At 33.5% G+C, this 24007-nt stretch overlaps 1 long non-coding RNA gene across 1 annotated transcript; it reads right to left on the bottom strand.

The window, feature by feature from the left end:
- Nucleotides 1-247: 247 nt before the first annotated feature.
- Nucleotides 248-23238, bottom strand: LOC121725515. Its single transcript, XR_006035395.1, has 3 exons — nucleotides 23229-23238; nucleotides 13427-13433; nucleotides 248-401 (listed from the first exon to the last, which is right to left on the bottom strand). It is a non-coding gene; the product is annotated as an uncharacterized LOC121725515 (long non-coding RNA).
- Nucleotides 23239-24007: the final 769 nt, after the last annotated feature.

The raw sequence follows: 24007 nt of genomic DNA, 5'->3' as shown, positions 1-24007 counted from the left end.
ACTGCTCTCCGACGAGTATTTTATACGCTTCTAGAGCTCCGAGAGTATTTTTTGTGAAAAAGTGTCGCTTCTATTCAAAGAGATAGTTCAAGTGGTACGTAAAAGAAACAAGATTTTTCAAGAATTAAATGCTGCTTACCTTAATATTATGTGACTAAACGTTACGCGGTTTAAATGCGTCACACACGTACGTCGTACAGTGTCTTTTTATGGTGTATTTTATATGTGTATTGTATATGTGTGTAGTATCGGTGTAGGTGGTGGTTGATACCTAGTGTGATGTTGGGTAAGGAAACGCAGTTGGATCGATCACCAGTGTATTAAACTCACATTAACTTACTACAAGTACAAGTTACAATAGGCACACCTTGCCTCCGTCTTAACCACGTACTTTAACAACTCTCAATTAAGACTAAGCGTACTTCTCTACGGATAGATTGGGACTACAACCTTACGTCTTGAACTCTACTTTGGGACTCACTCTATACAACTAAAAACATCTTATTTATACTTGGACTTATACTCATCGATTCTTATTTCTCACGCCGTCAAAACAATAACAAATGGTAAACAAAACAATTTTTAATAATGCACAATAGTCTCATAAAACGTCGGCTCGCCTTTATAATATTCTAAATATTAAATAACTATTATCTCAACTCAAAAACAAGATCATAAATCGTCGGCATCTATTTTAAAAACACCAATAATAAAAAGGGCTTAATATTTTAACTAATTTCTTACTTTATATTATTTATGGCCCTGTTTACATCTTACGGCTACTTCAAAGAATACAGCAACAATGGACAATGGCTAGTAAACCTAAATCTTAAAAACTTAAAAACAACAACCATGTACTTTTACCTAATCCAGGATTCCCACGATCCTACATGTGTATTGTATGTATGTATTTTATATGTGTAAATATAATCAGAATCGATCTATGAGTTTTACAGTTAGAATGAATACATTTTTGAATAGAGATTCGTCATATCTTTGTAGCCTTAATCATAAAACTAGTATAACATAGTGATGATGATAATATCAAGTCACTTTTAAGCGGAAAAAAAGGTTTAAATAAAGAAAAACGCGCAGTTTACAAAAGCTTGTAAAATCTCTCTAACGAATTCTTGCAGGAGAATAATTTAATTAGTACCTTTGAGTAAGTGTTGTGTAGATTTGTAGCATTGTTTCGGATCGCAATAACATTTGCTATCTAACGTGATTAGCCTGACCAGTCAGCTGGAGGTAATCAAATGATTGCTCATTGAAACTGATAGATTTCATAATCAGAATATTCTATCACAATTTTAGATTACTCACTGTCATCGATGTAGATAAATACGATTTTCTGCACCTTAGAATATTAATTTTATGAGTTAATACATTATTAAACTTGTTGATTTAGTTTTCGTTGAATTGATTTATAATATCGACTATTTAAGGTATCATTACGCTTTTTGTACAAATTATATTATGAGCCTTATAAAAACTGACTAAAATATTATTTATTTTTATAACTAAAATAATTTAAGGTCTTCCAAACATCTAATTATGTTAGGCGTTATTAGCGGATAAACGTAAATAAGCATTTGCAAAGGGGCAGTTTTTATACACGTATATAACCAGTCTTTCAGCACAAATAGTCATAGGATCGTTTGAAAAATGCGTTCCGTTTCACGGTACCGACTACTGCCTCAGGGCCATAGAGCCAATCAAACAAATACTCGTAAATGCATTCCACTCTTAAATCCGGGGTGAAATCGAGGGAAATCCATAAAACCTAGGTTGTAAATCAATGTAGATTGATTTCTGATGTACACGTCAATACTACAGAACTAATTTATGTAGGCTTTTTATGGAGGTTATTTTTATGGTAAGGTCCAGGAGCCTTTTAGGTTGTATATAATGCACAATGTATAATTTTGTTTTGGATTTTGGGATTTGGTTTTTTCGAGGTTATGGTTTGTATTTGAACAATGGTTTTTCATCTTAAAAGAAAACTCTTCCAAAAGTACGTTGCATTACTTAATATTAATTAAATACATTATAACTTATTAATACCTATAATATAAGTTTGGGACTTAAATTGTAACAGTAACACAACAGTCGAAATATTTTTTTAGCAGTGTAGAAACCGAAAATAATCCGGTGTGATAGAATTAAATTAAATATCCTCTGGGTTCATGGTAGAGTTGATTCAAATATCAAATCTACCGTAGATCCTAATGCTACGTCCTAATGTAATTATGAAAATGTATGGAAAATATAACAAATTAAAATGATCATATCAAAATTTGTTAAAATATGTTGGTTAAAATGCGAGTTAAAGGTGTTAAAATAACTGCCTTTTCTCGAACAAAAAATAATAAATAGGGAGATAACAATATTATACTTAGCCCAGGGTTAACTTTAAAAAATACGGATGCAAGTTATAGGCTAGTAAAGAGATAAATCTATACATATATACGTACATATAAATAAGATTGGAGTGTCTGTTTGTAATATTGAAAGAACCGTTTTTTACTAAATGCATATGAATGTATATAGGGTACAGACACCAAAACAACATTTTTTACAATTTTTGTCTATATGTCTGTCTGTCTGTCTGTTTGTTCCGGCTAATCTCTGAAATGGCTGGAGCGATTTTGACGGGACGGGACGGACGGTACCCGGGACGAGATTTTTTTTCTCTTTTTCATTTTCTTTGTTATCACATTTTGCTGACGCGGACGAAGTCGCGGGCAACAGCTAGTAATTAATATAAATAATAATGATTATCCTAATAATAATTAAAATAAAAGCATTATGTCAAACATATTTAAATACTAAACGTGCCGAGCAAAGTTTTTTTACAAATACCCGTCAATGTTCATTCAAATTCAACCTAGACAATATTGTGATAATAAGCTACAAAAATTAGCAAATTTTTCTACACCCCAAAGAGCTACTATTGTGCTATAATTATTTAGCTATTATACTCCAATTCAGAAACATTTAATTAAACTAGAGATCGCCCAATGGTCGAAATTCGACCTTACCTGCAACGACATTAGGACTACTACGTATATTTTGTAAAAATATTGACTTAATCATAGTTTTTTTCAATTCTTGTATCTGGGACTCAGCTGATCTCAGACTGGCCGTTTAAGCATTGTCTAATAGTATCTAAAATTCAATAATAAAAAAAACAATAATCCATTTTCAATTTGTCAACTTGTTGTCAACAGACTTCAACCATAAATAAAAGAGTATAATTCGTATGTATAGGCTTGTCACTCAAAAATCTGTCATTTTTCCTAGTAGTAGTGTCGTAGTGTGTGTAAAGTTTTATTTGTTAAAGATATATATGATAAAAGCATAATTTTAAAATAATATTAGCTCGATGCACTCATTCACCATATAAACTATAACTGTGCGAAATTTCATGCATTTATATATACGTGGGAGAGCCATGCTTCGGCACGAATGGGCCGGCTCGACCGGAGAAATACCACGTTCTCACAGAAAACCGGCGTGAAACAGCGCTTGCGCTGTGTTTCGCCGAGTGAGTGAGTTAACCGGATGCCCAATCCCCTACCCTATTCCCTTTCCTACCCATCCCTACCCTCCCTTATTACCCTATTCCCTCTTCAAAGGCCGGCAACGCACCTGCAGCTCTTCTGATGCTGCGAGTGTCCATGGGCGACGGAAGTTGCTTTCCATCAGGTGACCCGTTTGCTCGTTTGCCCCCTTATTTGATAAAAAAAAAACCTACGTTTCCCCATTTTTCGTAAAAAGGGATACAAAGTTTTTCTCTCACGTATTAATATATAGATATAACTTTAGCTTGAATAACACCTCTTATTAATTGCTAATGAAATCTCAAACTAACATTGTTTGAAACTTCAAAACGAAATTAATTAAAATCCGAAATCCTCACTATAAAATGAATCTCAACAAAAAGGTCGCTTAAACCGCTTCATTTAAGGTATTAGGGGCTACAACGACCAAATAAAGTTAAGATTACAAGTTAACCTCATGTTAGGCGGAAGCCCGAATGATAAAGCATCTTAGGAAGATCGAGCTCCAAGAGGGTACTAATCCCTCTTTAGCAAAAACGTTTCGCTCCAAAAAGTGATGGGTGGCCGGGATCTTCATTATCCTACCGTGTTTGCAGTTAAGCTGAGGACCAGAAAATTACTGGTACATGACCGACGAAAGAATTAATATTTAACGACCTCTTTAAGTACGGCTTAGACAGCACAGTCAATATAATAATAATTTAAATTAAATATGTTTTGTAACATGAGTTTTACATAGGTATATGGAAAACACAATCAAAACATCACTCAGTAAATAGCGTTGGGAGCTGTACTAGTTAGTATAAACTTTGACACAGCTCCCAGCGACTTCCACTCTGGAACCATCGTATACAATATTCAATTAAATTAAAACAAATATATAAGACCATGTATACGCAAATTAGCTTCGTTTATTAGGGTTCTATGTTGGTTGAAGTATTTTTATTAGTTAAATAGGGCCTACGAAAATGAGCTTAGCTTTAATAAGCTAAGTTTGCTTTGATTAAGATATTCAGGTCAGTTTTTTGTCTGTCTGATAAGTCTCCACGTTGGCCAACGATATACATAATATTTTATTTTTCCATTAAGAGCCTGTCAAGGGATATTTGTCTATAATTGCTCATGATTGATGTGGATTGCGCAATGTGCATACCGTAGTATGTGCGATTAGCGTGACAATCATAGTTATTCCATCATGACGACATACTTAGAGGGCCGTATCTCTTATGTTATAGAGTTCGCTTTATAATAATAACGAGCTTTTGCTCGCGGCTTCGCTCGCGTTAAGAAGTATTATTATATACAATCTTTCATCCCCTATTTGAACCCCTTGGGGTTGGAATTTATCAAAATCCTTTCTTAGCGGATGCCTACGTTTTAACATCTACCTGCATGCCAAATTTCAGCCCGATCCGTCTAGTGGTTTGGGCTGTGCGTTGATAGATCACTATGTCAATCAGTCAGTCACCTTTGAGTTTTATATATATATATATTATAGTCATTATTCTTAGATTTATTAATAAAATTAATGTTAGAAAGCTTTAAAAAATTGCGCACCTTAAAATACGCACTTATTTCAGCATTTTTTTGGGAATATATATCTTTGTTCCTGTAACGTAAATTACATCTTATTTAACTTTTTTATTGCTGAAACCCCAGTCCCATTCTTCATTGAGACAGAAAAATAAGGAATACATGGTATAGTATCTGCGACCCGAACGCGAATATTTTATATTACCGAATGTTCCTTTTATTATATATGGCCACATTTAACTCAATGGGTAGGTTTGGGAGGGAGAGATAAGAAAAAATATTTTACACTCCTAAACAGGGTATTATAATACTTGTCGTAATTCTACTACTCGATAAAAGTAATGTAAAAGCTTTTTATGTGTTTCTTTTGTATAAAATTAAAGAAACAAATCATGAAAATATTTTGCCACTGCCAATATAGATTGTTATGTATTTTAGAAACATTCCAATAATGACTTTTAAAAGCAGAAATTTTCAGGCATGCAGGGAAAATTAATTAATTTACCATAGAAAAAGGGGTCTATTTAAAAAATTCAAATTTAAAGACTTTTAAAATTACAATGACGTTATAACTTCTATAAAAACAGCCACCATTTTACATTATGTACAGTTACGCACAATACTTTTGTAAGGTTTTTTGTACAGTCGCGAAAATCAAATGTAGCGTAGTACGTCATATTTATTGGCAGAACCCGGGGAGTGAAATCAGACGGGAATGATTAATGAATCACGGCCAGCCGCAGCCCCGGAATTATTTACTGTGTATTAACTAAACGGAGATACGTTATCATTTAATTGTTGTAAGATGCATCAATATTAATTGAATAAACGCATACTAACTCTTCAAGATAGGGTCTTAGGCTTGTCGCATACTTACGCAAGTTTTTCGGAAATCCGAATGCATGGAATCAGTAGAAAATACAATAACTGGCGCACACTTTCGCTTTTTTCCGAACGGAAAGAATTTTGCACGTATGTTTCAAGTGTAAGCCCTTCGCGCGTGGAAAAAAACGAACGTTTGCACTGGTCTTCGAAATTTCTGATCGAAATTCCGCGTTATGAAATCGACTACGGAAAACGTGTGTTGTCAGCCTTATACACCGGAACGAGATGAAACGCAGTTCCTGAAAATTTAATTCACTACACTTGTATTAATTTAAGGATCTGTATGTTTCACACCAAGAGACACCTTGAGGGGTAAAACGGTGTAGTGTTAGCGGTGCAGCATTCAGACACTGGCTCTATCGTATTTGTTTGCGTCGTGTTCATTTGGGTGTGAATAATTTCACACCTAAATAAACGCGACGCAAACAAATACGATAGAACTTTTGGATAGTGCCAAAAGAGACAGAACTATCTACTAGTGTTTGACTTGAGCGCTTTAGGCTGCGTTCACATTAAGTCGCGAGTAGTGCGGCAGCCTTAATATGTATTACTCGTATGCTGTAACAGGATTATTTATTTTGAACTCATGCAAATCCAGCATGTAACGCAAGCTCATAATGAAGAATTGGGGTTCACACGTTGACATAAGCGTCCGCAAAACCTATTAGTATAATGTACACTCACGTACAGTGATGCATATTAAATTGTCATCATTATCATCGCATTATCGCCGTATCGGGCGCTTGTCTCAATGAGGTACAGTGATGCACACCTGGCGCGTCGCCAGCCTGCGGTTTTACTACAGTCTCGCACAAAACTGGTTAACTCGATATCCGTATTATATCGACTCTCAAATGATGGATATTATTGCTAACTAGTTGTTGCCCTCAATAATATTATCCTTAATTGTTTAGGATTAAAATTATTTTCTACCCTTTTACCTGTAACACAAGTCCTTCAGGTACTTAGCACGGGGCCAGATTGACGTGGTGTGAAGCGCCCATAGATATTATTATTATTATTAAATAGACAGAAATACATGACAAACAGATAAACATGCAGACAGTTTCACGGACAGTTTCGTATTTATATTATTAGTATGAAAGGCATAGTGCAATTTTTGAAACTTTTGCCATCAGTGTAGTTTCAAAATGTAGTATTTCCAAAAATTCCACTGTTCTATTCTACAACAAAGATTAAATCGTTCAATAATAAACAACTGAACTCAACTCAGCAAACAAATATTTACTTCAGCAGTAGAAACTAAATACTTAATATTTTTCAAATAAAAATATTATAAAAGTAAACAAATATCGCTTGGATCGTGAATGTGAGGTAAAACCGTTTTATAGAGAAAGTAAATAAGGCACCGAGGGGCTAGAGCGGCCTTATAGCTTCGCCTCACTGATCAAAACTACGAGATATGTCAAACACAGATTGCTTTCTGAGGAGATTTTTATAAACCGTATCCATAATGTATGCGAATATTTCTAATATGGGATTTGGGTACGGCGTTGAATAAGTGTATTGACCGTGCAAATTTTGTTGAAATTAATCTTGGTTACTATTACTGGATTCGATCAACCATATTATCAATCTATCAATAACCTAGGTCTAGATATTAAGGTGTATTGAGTATTGACTCAATACATTACATCAGTAATCAGTATCTAGCTTGAGTGATTAAGCCTTTTTAACCGCCGACAAAAAAGAGGGGTGTTGTAAGTTTGACGTGTCTGTTTGTCTGTCTGTGGCATCGTAGTATCCAAACGGGTGGACCGATTTTGATCTAGTTTTTTTTTTGTTTGAAAGCTGACTTAATCGAGAGTGTTCTTAGCTATAATTAATCATCATCAGCCTGCTCTGTGCTGAAAACTCGCGGTTCATCTGGTTGGTGAAGGGCCGATTAGCAACTTGTAGTCGTTTGGTGGGCTTTATATTTTGCATTCTAGTTCGTGACATTTATCAATATTTACACATTAATGGAAAGTTGACCTGGTTCTGCAGCATCACCTGGTAATCAATAGGATACCCAACTCCTCACCAACTTAGAGCAATGGTTTCGTGTTTGGGCTCATTTTAATTGCGACAACTAGTAAGACGTAGATAAACAGTAAATTTTTGAATGCTGCTGCCGCAGCATCACCTGGATTCTATAGGAGCCCAAAGTGGAGGTTTCATGTTTGGACTCATATTGATGGCCTCATCCAAAAGGACATTCCTAGGAATGTCCTTTTGGATCTAGATGGTATTCATTGGGATATAATATTAAGATCCTGTTGATAGGAATTATTCTTATTAATATATTATTACTATAACGAACGCACGTTTAAAAAGCATTATTTCATTACTTTTTAAAGTTGTTTGGCCGGGGTTTTTTTAAATTTCTTACTTTAATTTTTTTACATCGAAACCTAAGTTTTAAGCTAAAAAAGTGGTATATTTTTTAAACGTAACGTAAAAATAATAATATATTGGCTCATCTCATCTACATAATATTTTTTTTTACTTATATTTTTAGACGAGCTTTTGCTCGCGGCTTCGCTCGCGTTAAGAAGTATTATTATATACAAACTTTCATTCCCTATTTTAACCCCTTGGGGTTAGAATTTATCAAAATCCTTTCTTAGCGGATGCCTTCGTCATAACATCTACCTGCATGCAAAATTTCAGCCCGATCCGTCCAGTGGTTTGGGCTGTGCGTTGATAGATCACCATGTCAGTCCTTTCAGTTTTATATATTATATAGATATTCGCGAATATTTGAAGTTAGAAATTTAGAGAAACGTCTCTAAATTTCTAACTTCAAATATTCGCGTCCATCTACCGCTAACCAATCACAACTCGAGTGCAAAGAAGAAAAATAATGGGCCAAGTGCGAGTTGGTTGGTCGCACGAAGGGTTCCGTACCATTATAGAGCAAAAATAGGTGAAAAATGTGGTTTTTTGTATGGGAGCCCCCCTTAATTATTTATTTGATTTGAAATTTATTATTAATTATTAAAGTATAAATACAATTGAGTATTTTGTGAATATTTCAAGTGCCTACCTATTGCTATTATTGACATCAAGCAAAAAATAGCAAAAAAAAAACAAGTTTTTTGTATGAGAGACCCCCTTTAATATTTAATTAGTTTAATTTTTAGTAAGTATTTGTTGTTACAGCAGCTATTGCTATACACTATCTCTGTAAATTTCAGAAGTCTAGCTATAGCTGTTCTTAAGATACAGGACGGAGACAGACAGACGGACAGACAGACATCGAAGTCTTAGGTAATAGGGTCCCGTTTTTACCCTTTGGATATGGAACCCTAAAAATGGCGTCTCGTATGGTGGTCGTTTCTGAAATAATAAGTCAAGACTATCAAGCTAGCTAAAAGCTGAGCTTTCTGAGGGCTCACGTCGTTTTTCTGCGTGGTAATAATCTTTAAGGTTGTTTTTTATATTTTAATAGTAACCTGACCTTGACTCACCGATGATAACACATCTACATATAAGTAAAAATTACTATGTTGAAGCACAAATCAATAGGCGTGATAGTTAATCCGTAAAGCGTACCACTAAAGTGCTCAGGTTGTGGTACATGTTAGGGCTCGCTTCGCTAGCCCTGATAAATATTGTAATAACTTTGTTGGAGGTTTCCTGACTAAATTGTGCTCAATATTTGTGGACATTTTTTACCACTCATAGAGGGGAATCACAGGGTACAGAAACGAAATCCTCAGGGAAGTACAGTTGCCTCTCCAGCGTGGATCATACAATAAAATCTTATCGTAGTCCTTTTCATTAATTGAAACAAAATTACATAAAGTAATAACACACAGTTTTTAATATTAAAAAAAAATCATTATTTTTAATATTAAAAACTGTGTACGCATTCTAGAAAAATATCAAGAAAGGCTAGTAGTACAATAAAGGAAAAGGAAACGGACACTAGACGTAGATAAGCCTTCCGCTAGTACGCCGCAATAGAATTACGTGGTACGGTGGGGAGAAATGTCGTGACAGCCCAACAAATGCTTCGAAGCCTGTGACCCCCTATTTTATATGATATAATATGTTTAGTTAGTCTTTAATGTTTATGGTTAAGGTAACGTTTTATGTTCTTCTAGTATTTGTTTTTGTATGAAAGAGAAACGGAATCATAGACAAATGGCGTACTTTAATCATTTGAACTGGTTATGGTAGATCACATTGACTTGACATAATACGACCAAATAATGTAGGTTCACCATCTGTCTATGAATAAATTTTTCTGAAAGCAAATGGCCAGAAATACTTCGTTTGTGTAGGAATTTAACTTTTGCTTTTGTAACTGAAATTGAAGTATATGACCTAAAATTATAGTTAGCAACAAAATATAGCGTTATCAACGCTCTATAACATATTATGTCAGATAGTCGTAAAATTGATTAAGGGCCTGTTTCACCACTTCCTGATAAGGCTATCCGCCACTTAACTTGACAGATAGAGTATGGAGAATCTGTCAAATAAGCCTATCCGGCACCTTATCAGGAAGTGGTGAAACCGGCCCTTAATGATTTATTTTGACTACAAAGAAATAAAGGTTGTACAATATATAACCTTTATTACTTTGTAGTAAATACAAAATGCTAAATTGAATGCGAAATAAAAAGGGTATGAGTGAAAAATAAAGGAGGTTGAGATTTTATAAGACAAATCCGCTGTAAGGCTTCAAAGTTTCGCGCCAATTTCGGCATGTAATTGAACAAGACGATTGTTATAAGCAGCCAAGGAAAAAAATTTAATAACACGATATACGCAGAATATTCTATTTGTCGTCGCAGGTCTCACAAAACACTTTTCTCTGAAACACTTAAGGCGACGCCTTGATAATTTGGCTGTAGCGATATCGATTTTTCTCAGCAATGACTAAAGCTAAGAAATTAAAGTTCATTGTCAGTATTCATCATGTCTTCGTCTTTGAATTACCCATAGCATATAACACGATTGGTCAACTTTTATAACACAGAAAAATCAATCAAAAAGACCTCTGTAAAAAAAAAGGATTTCAATTTTGCCAACAGAGGAGAGTGATTTAAGCTTCCAAAATGTGCACATAGATTGGTTCAAGCATACACTTTAATTTGCCCATAGCACAACCATAAATATACGAAATATACTTATGGTTTTTAAATTACGCGACAAAAACCATTTTGTCGCTTACGCCCTTTCCATTTCTTGCTGTTCCATAACTTATTTTCTATGAGAGGCCGGGCCGACCTATCATATAATATCTATAGAAAACAAGCAATCTAAAACATATACAACACAGTATTTTTACTTAAACGCGGCGTCACCTTAAAAGGTTTAGTACGCGATGAATAAACGCCTGAAAATTAAAACAAAAAAGGTAGAGTAGGTCAACGTTGAACACTCAAAAAATAGGAACAAATATAGAATCTCTTTCTTTTTGGAAGTTGGTTACAAATAGATAAAAAGAAGATATTAATTACTAGTGAGCACCGGAGAACTATAAAACTCTAATATTAAATTGAGAACCAAGACAGCTTACAGTTTTTGTTATAAACGAAGCCTTTTTACACGTTTACGCACACACAAGCTTGCAACTACGCTAATATGTTTTGTACAGAATTGGTCAACGGTACGTAACTTATTATAATATATACCGTACTAGCTGTTGCCCGCGACTTCGTCTGCGTGGACTTCAGTTTAGAGCGCGTGATGTCAACAAAATTGGTGTCAAAAGCTTTTACAAAAAAAAAAACCTGGTACGGGGTACCCCTTAAATCAAAACAGCTGTGCAGTGTGCACATAATATTTAATTTTTTTTAACTTAATTAAACTTTATATTTTAATTACGTCACTGCATAGATAAAGTACTGAGTTAATTAATTACGTAATAAAGAATTAAATCGAAAAAAATCGAAACTTGAGCATAAGATGATACCACCTCTTATAGAAATACTTTCGAAATAATTTCATTACAATCAGTTCGGTAGTTTTGGCGTGAAAGCGAGATAGACAGACAGACAGAGATACTTTCGCATTTATAATATTAGTATAGATATAGATTAGGCCGCCTGAGCTTTAACATTATAAATAATAATTAACGCTTTTAACATTATAAATAATAATTAACAATAATATCATAAAATATTATGTTTAACGGTAATAATGAATTGAAATATGCTTTAAATACAGTAAAGCAATTGTATAAACGTAATATTTATGTGACAAGGCAGTAAAAATGCAGTAAACATAAAATTTTCACGATTTATATGTTTTGTTTTCTCTATAACTAAAACACTAAAAGTGCGAGTATTTAATAAAGTTGATTTATGTTTATTCAGCTTTCTATGTTCAGTTAAATTTTAGGCATATTATACCCATTGTATAGAGAACATTTTATAATTTTAATTTTGTATATTAATTATTTATTATAATCTGACTTGTCTGTCAATACATAATATTATACCGATTTAATTGTAGAGTCTAACTAGTTAGGCACTTTCCTTACAACTAGTTACATTACAAAGAGATACAAACCTCTTCAAGCCATTATGGAGTCAAATAGTTCTGCACTAGACGTAGATTGGACTAATTAAACTATCTAACGACCCATTGCTTAGTCCTGAGCTTAGGCAATCTGATTTTTATAATCATGGTTGTTTACTTTATTTATTGTTTAATTTTTACTAGCTATTTACTCGATATTTACTAGCTACTTTCGATAAAACACGAATAAAATGATATTTTCTAAAAATGATTCCTAGCTAGATCGATTTATCGCCCCCGAAACTCTCTATATAAGTACCAAATTTCATGAAAATCGTTGGAGCCGATTCCGAGATTCCAATTATAATTTATATACATATACAAGAATTGCTCGTTTAAAGATATAAGATTTAGTTTTCCTTATTCACATCAGTGCAAAAATACGTGTAGATATATTTCGTAGTGTAATGACTAATGCTATTAATATTAGTACAATACAATTATTAAACAATCCTCACGTAAAAAGTGTAGAACGGATAAATAAATCATTGTGATCAGACTAAGTTTAGGGGTCGATGCATTCAATTTTGCCTTTTTAAGCTACTAGGTTCCACAACCTACTACATCAAACATGGTTACAAAAGCCAGTAAGTAATTAATGGTAGTAGTGTAAGTACACACTCACTAAAAGTAAGTACTTTTAATGTAATTTAATTAAATGTTATGGTTCTAGTCTAGTGTGATAGTACTTGTAAATATCGATTGATTGATTTTGACGACCTCTGTGGCTCAGTGGTGAGCGCGTTGGTAGCTCAAGCCGCGGGTCGCGGGTTCGAGTCCCGCCGACGGAACAAAAAGTTTTCAAAGTTCCTGGGTCATGAATGTGTGTATCATATAATAAAAATCTTAAATATATGTATAGTATAAAAGTATTAAATATATTTCCGTTGTCTGGTACCTGTAACACAAGTCCTTCAGGTACTTACCACAGGGCCAGACTGACGTGGTGTGAAGCGTCCATAGATATTATATCGATTGATTTAACGATAACCAAAGATGCCTAACTCGTCCCTTTTTAGGTGAAGCCATCTAAAATTACTTTCCCTTGTCCCATTTATATAAATAGTTCCAATAAAATTCTATATCACGAAAATAAATTACACAATTTCATATAATAGTATATGAAATGTACTAGGCAGTTGGGTAAAATGCGGCAGTAAATCTGTAAAAGTGACAGCGGGGCGATAACAGGCGATGTTGATAATAGAGGGCGCCACCTGCCCGTACGTCTATAACCGCAAAATGTGCATCCCCCACTTTACGCCTTCGATATCATGTTAGGGTGGGTCCATAGTGACAATATTACGAGTTCAAATTCAAATCATTTATTTTTGCAATTGTAGGTAACATAAGGTATTACAAAGATGTCCTGGTACTTATCTACAATTAGCCGTTAAGGCGTGCAATAATAATAATAAGTCATTTAATATTTTATCAGAATTAGTCTAACAATTATTTGTTTTTTTATAAGTATATGCACTGGTGTTAGTAACAATAATAATGATCAATACATTAATGGCCCATTTCACTTATATCAGCTAACCCGATGAACTTTGTATCGCTTCCATCCTAATATAAAACCTTCCGTGAACCTCCACGAACACTTCAAATCCAAAACCTGCCGAATCTTTCAGCCATTTTTGAGTTTTAGCTAGACTAACAAAATATAAAATTTATATTTATTTATACCGATTATGTCTCCTTTTCGTTTAAGTATTCTTTTAAGGTGTAATAACATTTACTTATTAAATAGTTCTTTAATTTATTTTTAAAGTGTTTTAATTCCTCAATATTTTTTATATTTGTAGGTAGTTTATTATAAATTTTGGGTGCCATACAGACTATACTTTTACTTTTTAATTCCGATTTAGCTTGTATTGCTAGCAGTTTATCTTTATGTCTAGCCGAGGAACATGTTTCGTATTTCTCTAGATTTTTCCTAACATACAAAGCACATTCATAAATGTACATTGATGGTAATGTTAGTATACCTAAATTAATAAACTTCGGTTTACACGAATCCCTCTTACCAATATTGCAAATAGCCCTGATGCATTTCTTTTGGGCCCTAAATACCGTTAGCCAATGAGTGGAATTGCCCCAGAACATTATGCCGTATCTAATAATAGATGAGACATATCCATGGTATGCTGTTAACAGTGTTGATAAATTTGTTATAGGTCTTAGTTTGTATAGAGCGTATGCACTTTGATTAATTTTTTTACTTACATATTCTATATGTGGTTTCCATGTTAATTTGTTGTCAATTACTACTCCTAAAAACTTTGTTGTGTCAATTTAATTAAAAATATGTCCATTGTAGTTAATTTCAAATTTAGTTTCTGTATTAGATGTTACACGTTTAAAATTCATTAGTTTAGTTTTATCAAAATTTAATTTTAAGTTATTAGTTTCTAGCCATTCGATAATTTTGTCCATAGTTAATTTAATATTTGATTCTATATCATTTATGAATTTTTCTATAAATAAAATTGTGCTATCATCAGCAAATAATGTCATAATGTTCTTACCTTTGCATTTGACGAGGTCATTAATATATATAATAAAGAAGAGAGGTCCTAAGATGCTCCCTTGTGGGACTCCATATTCTGTTTTCTGAGCCTCAGATAGATATTGCTGTTCACATCTATTTGAAGGACAGAATCTCTTTATTTGGGTTAGTTGTTTTCTGTTAGATAAATATGATTTTATTAGTTTAAGCGCGATACCCCTGATTCCGTACATGTGCAGTTTTTGTAGGAGGCGTTTGTGATCTACTCGATCAAATGCTTTCGACATATCCATAAACATTGCTGTAGCACAATTTCGACTATCCAGGCTGCTGTATACCTTATTAACAAAATTATAAATAGCGTCATTAATATTTTTACTTTTTCTAAATCGATATTGCTCAGATATTAAAATTTGGTTTTTTTCCATGAACTTGTAAAGCCTAGTGTATATGACTTTCTCATATATTTTTGATATTGTAGGTATTAAAGCCACTGGTCTGTATGATCGTTTATCGCTCCTTAAGCCTTTTTTATATATTGGAGTAATTACAGATTGTTTTAGTCTGTCAGGGAAGATGCCGTTTTCAATACTTAAATTAATTAAATACGTTAATACCGGTCCTATAATAGGTGCTGTTTCTTTTAATATTTCTGTTTTTATACCGTCTATGCCCACATTATTTGTATTGTTGAGCGCGAGGATAATCTTAATTACTTCTTCAGGTGTAGTGTACGACATAAAACATGAATTTAAACTGTGTGTTATATTATTATTTATTTTATTATTATAACCATTTTCGGGTTTTCCTACTTTAACAAAGTAGTCGTTAAAACGATCAGCAATAATTTTTGGGTCTTTTATGATAAATCCATCATCATCTATTTCATTAATATTTTCGTTAATAAACTGCGTTTTATTATTATTTATTATCTTTCAAACAGCCTTTGATTTTATTTTAGATTGTTGTATATAGTAATTGTTTTGTGCTCGTTGTGTATTTTTTATGACTAACCTGTATCTTTTATAATATTCTTGAAACATTTTTTTATTAATTTCATTAGGATTTTTTCGATATTTCCATAGGAGTTCTCTCTTTCTTTTACTGCATATTTTAATGCCTCTGGTAACCCATTTTGGTCGAACTTTATCATAGATTTTTATTCTGATAATAATAGGAAAACACAATTCATAAAACAGTTTAAACAAGTCATGAAAATTATTTAATGCAGTATTTGGATCATTCTCATTGTAGACTTCAGTAAATTTAAGCGATTTGAGGCACTCTTTGAACTTTATTTTATTTTGTATATTAAAGTCGCGAATTTCTTTGTACCAATATTTTAATAAACTTGTTTTTTTACATGGACATTTTAATACTTGCGCAGTATGATCAGACAAAGCGGTATCAATGATTTTAGATTCACTACGTGGTATATTATGAAACATATTATCTATGCATGTGTTACTAGCAAGTCTCGTAGGTTTTTTTATTTCTATCCTTAGATTATAGCTGCTAAGCAAGCCTTTCAGTTCTCTACTTTGATAAGTATCTTTAAGGATGTCTATTACCCCTTCCTTAGTTCCTTACCCCGTTTTTTGGGTTCGTCTTATTTATTTATTTAATCACACACTTCAACTATCATTTACCTAATGCGATAGTAGTGTACATAAAATAGTATAATTTTGGTGCTAAAATAATAATTTCATAACTATCCACAATTATAACGATAAAATTAATAACAATAAATTATAATACCATAAATAGTAAATATACCCAATCAATCAATAAATATAGTATAAAGCAATACTTAAAAAACAAGTTATTATTACCTTGTTATATATTGTGTGCTAACGGAGATTATTAGCATTCAATTTCTGAGTCCAGAGTACTTAGGCAAAGGACTCTATAGGGTCTAAACTCCGTTTCAATTCATTTGTATCTGTGTTGATAAAATTCAGTACGTTCGTCTATAAGGCTACCGATACGAAAATAGCGTATTCGCATTTCGCCGTACAGTGAAGATTATACTTATTCATTAATTATTATCATTAATTTACATTTTTGCTTAAGAGCTCACCTGACTCTAAAAATCAAACATCGTCCTTCTCTCTTCACACTCACGCCCGTCTTTCATATGCCAGGTGAAAAAGGACGGCGCGGAATCATCGCCGAGTTAGTTTTACTTGAATAAAAGACGAACTATAATGATTATGAAAAAAGTGTTTTGAGTAAATTTAGGTTTTATCAATACCTTTTTAGATATTAAAAAATATTAAAGAAAAGACAGCAAACTTCGAAGATCCAAGCAAAAATGTGTCTAAAACAAGGTTTTTTGTAAAAAAGAAACTATCGAGCATTTTTTGAGTAATCGTGTTTTCGTCTTGAGCATTTAATCTTTATGAACTGAAGTTACTTGTGTCAAAAAATCAGTTTTCTAGACCTTACAGATTTTGAGATCTAGGTTAAAGTATGTAGTCAAGTTAGGGTCATATGGGCTCTTAAATACAAACAACAACAAAAACAAAGTAAGTAGCAGAGCTCCTAGCGGTATTTTTTACTGTGAAACCAGCCTTACACTTCGATATGACGTCCCTTAAAGGTGGCAACGGGCATGTTATTGCTTCTGCAAAGGTATTCAGGTGCATATTATATTTCGAGCCATGAAACTTTTATGTCGTTTTATTGCGTTAAGCGAAACTTATTTGCGTAATATTTTGCTGTTCTAAATATAAAAGCACTAAGATGACGTCCGCAACTCTGTTGCGCCAAGATTCGTTTATCGCGCGGGGACCGTACATTTTTCCGGTATAAAAAGTATCGTTTGACCTTTCCCTCGACTCAAAGTATCTTCATTCCAAAATTCAGCTAAATCGGTTCAGCAGTTTAGGCGTGAAGAGGTAACAGACAGATAGACACACTTTCGCATTTATAATATTAGTATGGAAGTATGGATAAGAAAAATATTTATTCTTATATAATTTTATAAATTTAAATTTATTTAAGGCCCCATTATAATTAAGTAGTTATAGAATATTATCATAAAATATGTACATCGTAATCGGTCCTTAACGTTCAATGATACCGGTAATCGGAGAAAATAAAAAAAACAATAATCGATCGAATAACAATAGTCGATAATCCTCAAATAAGATATATATTCTTTTTCCTCAATACACCAGACCCGAACTGACTACGAATCAAATTCAAAAACACTTCCGTCGATACATTTTCCTCAACCACTATTTATACCACTTTTATACATCATCATGATCATTATGCACTACCAAACTCACTTCTGGCACTTATCTCACTGGAATGCAAAGAGGATTAGACTTTGTTCTACATCAAAAAACTTTTGTCGGCTGCCTATACTTTCAAGTACTTTTACTTCTCAGTCTTCTTAAATATTCTTACTCAGATTCTGTGGCAACGCTACGACGTAATTCTACTTATTTTATGCATGTGAAAGTCCGTTTGTTTGTTAGCTTTTCACGCCCAAACCGCTCAACCGATCTTGCTGAAATTTGGTTGCGTCGTTATACAATATATTTTTAGAAGATTGACGAAGACGAAACCGAGCGCACGGAAAGATGAAGCGCGCTAATTGGTCGATACTGTTGTGGTCGCGCAGCTATTGGTGCGGTGATATTTGAGTGGCTTCTTAATTTCTTTTAATCGCGTTGTCGTGTCGCAGCATTTATGCAACGCAGATGCGTTTTTTCGTTGCAATAACGCAACGCAATGCAACGCACAGAAGCAATGTAGAGTCTTCCATGACAAAAATAGGTAATACTAATAATTGTTCTTCAATTGAATAGTCTTCAAGTCAGAAAGTTCAGTGTACATCAGAATCAAGCAATATAAGTTGAACATTCGTTTATATGATAAAAAGGTATTTCCAGCGGTATTATTAAGTAAAGCACTGTCACCGATACTCAATAACGTAGCATTGATGGAATAACTCAAGTAATCTTTTGTATAGAGCTCGGAAGTAAGCCTATCGGAATCTCCTTATATTGCGGCAAGTCAATTTTCTACCGGCAGATAGGATCGTATAAAACAGTCACGTATTTTTTAGTGTCGAAGGTTCTTTAACAATATCATAACCGAGCCGGGAATACTATTTGAAAAGGTCGCCTTATTAAATTTTTGGGTAAAGTGAGCTTGTTAACTTTTCGTTTCTTGATAATACAAGGGGAATATAAATACATAATTAGGTTAGTAATTGAGTTAAGTTTTGTTGCTTTTTGTGGTGTACAAATAAAAATGTGAGTTCAAATAAAAAATTACTTAATTTCTATGAAAACTCTACTCTTTATTTGTAATATTTTCATTGATTATTTTATAAATAATACGGGTATATTTATAAAATAATCAATGAGCAAGCTCAGGAGTTTGCTTATGTAGCTACATATTATACTAATATACTACTAATATATATTCTGTGCTAATACTAGTACTAATTTCTCTGTCGCCATTATATGCTGTATTTCACCTGTCATTGGAAGTCATTTAACCTATAAGTTACTATTGTTTGTATTTTATTGAATGTGTGAGATGATATTCTGTTGGTGAATCGAAATAAATAAATAAATTATCGTATATAAGCTATTTCACATTTTGAAGAATAGTCATTGTACAGTGTGTACAATGGCTGGGCGAGTGAATTAAACACAGATTACTGTATCACTGAACACTGTACTACTCTGGTGACGCGACGGCTGGTCAAGAGGTGATCATCAGACCGAAGACGAGCGACCACTCCAAGCACCCCCCACTACAGTAGGCGTCCATCTTTGTTTATCAATACACTACAGTCATTGTAGCTCAAAGTAAAATAATACGTCTTAAATGAATGTACTTAACGTTTAGCGTAATAGCAATTAGTGACGTACAGGCTAATGAGTTAAGTGGCTAATTCAAACTTATTTATAAAGTAACAATTGAGTAAATGCTGAACGACTCTTAAGGAAATCAGCACAGAGTTCTCGGGAAGTTTGTAACGCAAAAGGAAGTAATTGATTTTAATTCCGTTGGCAGTGCGCATCGGGCCGTAATGAAAAATAATTCTCATTTGGAGTTGTTAGTTAAAGAGTAGACGCTGCAAGTGTCTTCATTTAAATTTACTTTCCCCATACTTTTATGTGGGAATGCTTCGCTGGAAATTTTCTAAGAAACGAGTTGAGTGCAAGAGTTCACGTTTGACGTTAGGTAGTTTTGAGCTTGAAATTATTTTTTCGACTTGAAAATACAGCAAGAAATCTAATTACTATTTGAGAAATTAACCTTTTATCTTTCGGTGATTAAATAAAAACTAATAAAACAAACTATTACTAGGTGAGGAAGGCTAAAGGAAAATCAATACACCAGCGATTTTATCTTGATTATATAACGGTACCTGTAATTCGAAATTAATTACCAGAAATTTGACAACGCATTAATTTTGTGGAGAACTCAGTTTGATTGAACACGATACATGTTTCCAATATTACATGTTACGGTGAAAATGTATTGGATATTTAAATTGACATATTATTGAAAATATTACACAACGATTTTCTTTACATGACTTTCAGATAGAAAAGGCACGATTTTGATGCAAAAATTGCATTTTTATTGTAACAGACTAAATGCGTATTGTATATTACAACATTATGGGATAAATTATTATAAAAATCTACGAATAATAAAAACTAAGGAAACGTAACTCACATACTTCAATCGTTTTGAATTTGGCTCTCAAGGTTCTTTTCGCACACTAAAATAATATGGCAATAGCTACGAAACACTACATTCAAATAATATTAGCTCCCACACCGGTTTCGGTGACGGTGGCCGGTTTCATTGAAACTAGGCCAGCTACGCAGGAGTAATTTTATAGTGCCCAAGTGTGTGCGCAATACACAAGAGCACTCTCTATTCCTTTACTCTCATAACCCAGTGGGACGGACGATCGACACGACTGGCGGGAGATCAGGCGCAGGACCAACTTTTTACATGCCCATCCGACGTATGGATCATCTTACTTGTCAGACAATCAGGTGATCAGCCTGCATTGTCCTAACCAAACTTGGAAATAACATGTTTCCAACGCGGGAATCGAACCCACGACTTCCGAGTCAAAAGCCGCGCTCTATACCACTAGACCTCGGAGGCGTTATAGATTAGACAAAATAAAGCCGTTGACAATAACTGTCACTTCTATAATTACACAAAATTCTTGCATGTATTCGGTCCTCTTTTTGCATAAAGTATGCATGTATTCGGGTCACACACATTTTGTAGAATCAGAACAAATTTTTTGACACAGTTACTCTTCCTTAGTTTTGATTATTCGGGGATAAAATCCTTTAAACTTTGTTGCGCCGAATTAGTTTATGACGCAGACACCGTAAATTTTTCATTTAAATGAAACGTCACTCATACACCCAAAGGCCGTTTAACAAGGGTCAATACGAAAATGAGTCGCCAATTTTGAGTAAAAAGTGGAATTAGGTCTTAAGGTCTCAATAGATTGATGGGCCCACTGACAACGTCATTAGGTAGGGCCGTTTTTCCAGTGGAGCCCTTCGCAGGGCCCAATAATTGGGAACGGTCCGTCTGCCGACTAATGACTGGCACTTTTGTTTACTAAAGGGACGCAATCGCTTTTATTGAGCCGTCGAGTTTAGGTTTTAAATGTTTAAGGGCGACCGAAGTTTACTTCCAATTTCGTTAGTAAAAAGTTAATTGAAAGTGAAAAAGATTTATTTTCATCCCTTAGGCCAGTTTTTTTAACTAGATGTAGTTAAGTGAGAGTCGAGAAAGGCACCTTATAAACCAAGCCTTGAAGGGCTTCTGTGGATGACTCTATGTAGAAAAAATCTCTTTGTAAGGGCTTGAATTAATTAAACTTGTACGAGAAGCTAGATGTTGTCCTAAATGTTCATACTCACCTACAATCTATTTTACACTAGTAATGGTTAAAGTTGTTTATAGATTAATTAATTATTATTTTAATATTATACCTTAATAGGTATAATATTAAAATAATAATTATTAATAAGAGAGAGAACGCATTAATATGCGTTCTCTCTCTTATTTATCATTATATACGAAAGAGAAGGCATGCTGTTTCGAAAAACGATTACCTTCCAGACTTATCCTGGAAATACTAAATCCTCAAGAGTAGAAGGACTGCGATGGCAGCTCGCTGTCAGCTGTCGGGCGGATTTTTTAAATTATCGCATATGACGTCGCCCGGGAGACAACACTGCTGCAAATCATACTGATGGCTGTGATATTTTGATGCGCAATGTTTGAAAGGATGGAAATATTTTGCCGTTCCCCTATGTTGCTAGTTGGCAGTTTTCAATCGATTCCAAGTTTTATTCAATACTTTTCATGTCACATTTCCGGTGCCTGTCATTTAGTTATTTTAAGAGGGCGACTAACCCCAAAAATCAAACATCGTCCTTCTCTCTTCACTCTCACGCCCGTCTTTCATATGCCAGGTGAAAAAGGACGACGCGGATTCATCGCCACATTAGTTTTTTCTCAATAACTCGATAAATATACAACATTTTAAAAATCCGCTAGGTCGATCTCTCAATGATTGAATTTTATACATTGTGCTAAAATATTAACTTAGTTCAATGCACGGTTATGGCAATAAATGAAAAAATCGTGAAAATTAGATGCATCTTTGTGATTTTTTTCTATCGAGAAAATTTTAAGATATCGTGTTTTTGCTCAGATCGAATTCTCGGAAATATAATGTAGTATCTAATTTAAGAAAATGAAACAATTCAGGGCTTATTTTCAAGCTCTCAAGGGCTCATAAAAATGAATTATAAAATCGACATTTTAGGGTTAGTCGCCCCCTTAACAGGGATACGTGACATCCGTGTACGCGGAATTCTGAGAAAACTTTTTATCCGCTTATACTGTAACGTCAAAGGAATATTTTATGAAAAATAAACTTGTTGGCGAAGCAAGCAAGTAGATGTTTCATAAGACGACTGTAAGTACAGTGAAGTTACAACTCACTTATTATACTTTTCATTTGTTTATCATCATTCAACGATGTCTCGTATTGTTAATCGATTACCGCCAGGATAATGCTAAATGACCAAATTTGCAAGCAGAAAAAACATTTCATTAGTCTCTTTTAAGCACGAAAACAAAAATAAGCAACTTGTGAAAAAACGTACCATAACTGAATGAAAATAGTTATAATCGATACCCAGACTCAAAATTTAAGTGATTTCAAAACGTGATTGCTGCAACTAAAGTTTGCTTAAATCATAAACACTCACAAGCATTCTCAAAACAGAAAAAATATCGCTCGGCCACCGAGTGTTCTGCATATATTATTATGTTGATGAAACTTTTACTTAGACTATTTTATCGAAAATTTTGTCCAGTGCTTTGTGTAACTTGGCAATGATAATAATTTATTTTCGGTGAAATTATATTTCACGATGAAGTTTTCTAAGGGTATAATTAGGTTATTAAAAATAATTTTTTTTTGCTTAAAGTACTTTCTAGCGTTTTTAAATTAGTATCAATATAATAATATTATACATTTTAAAGAATACATGTATAGCGTTTAGTATGCAGAGTTATCATAAGCAAAGTCCACTCCGTTACGTGACGTAATTATTACAGATGCCATCACTAATACTTTAGTTAAAATTATAATTATAATTTTAATGGAAATCAAGGGAACGGTGCCAAAAGTTCGCTATCTGACTTGAATAATTGAATTTTGGATGACATGGAATCGCGGGTTTTATTATTTTAATTGGTGCTTGATCTTTAGGGGTTATGATACGAATTATTATCTTAAATCGAGCGTCCTTACAGTGCATTTACAAAGGTGAACGAACAATAACTTATATTAAAAAAAAAAAAACAATATTATGTCAGTAAGTAAATTAGCATATTATCAGCTTATATATAAAATTCACGTGTCGCAGCTGTGTTTGTG

This window comes from Aricia agestis, chromosome 3, assembly GCF_905147365.1.
Source record: "Aricia agestis chromosome 3, ilAriAges1.1, whole genome shotgun sequence".
Lineage (NCBI taxonomy): Eukaryota > Metazoa > Arthropoda > Insecta > Lepidoptera > Lycaenidae > Aricia > Aricia agestis.
Note: the sequence above shows the minus strand (reverse complement) of the source record. Positions and strands in the feature narration are given on the sequence as shown.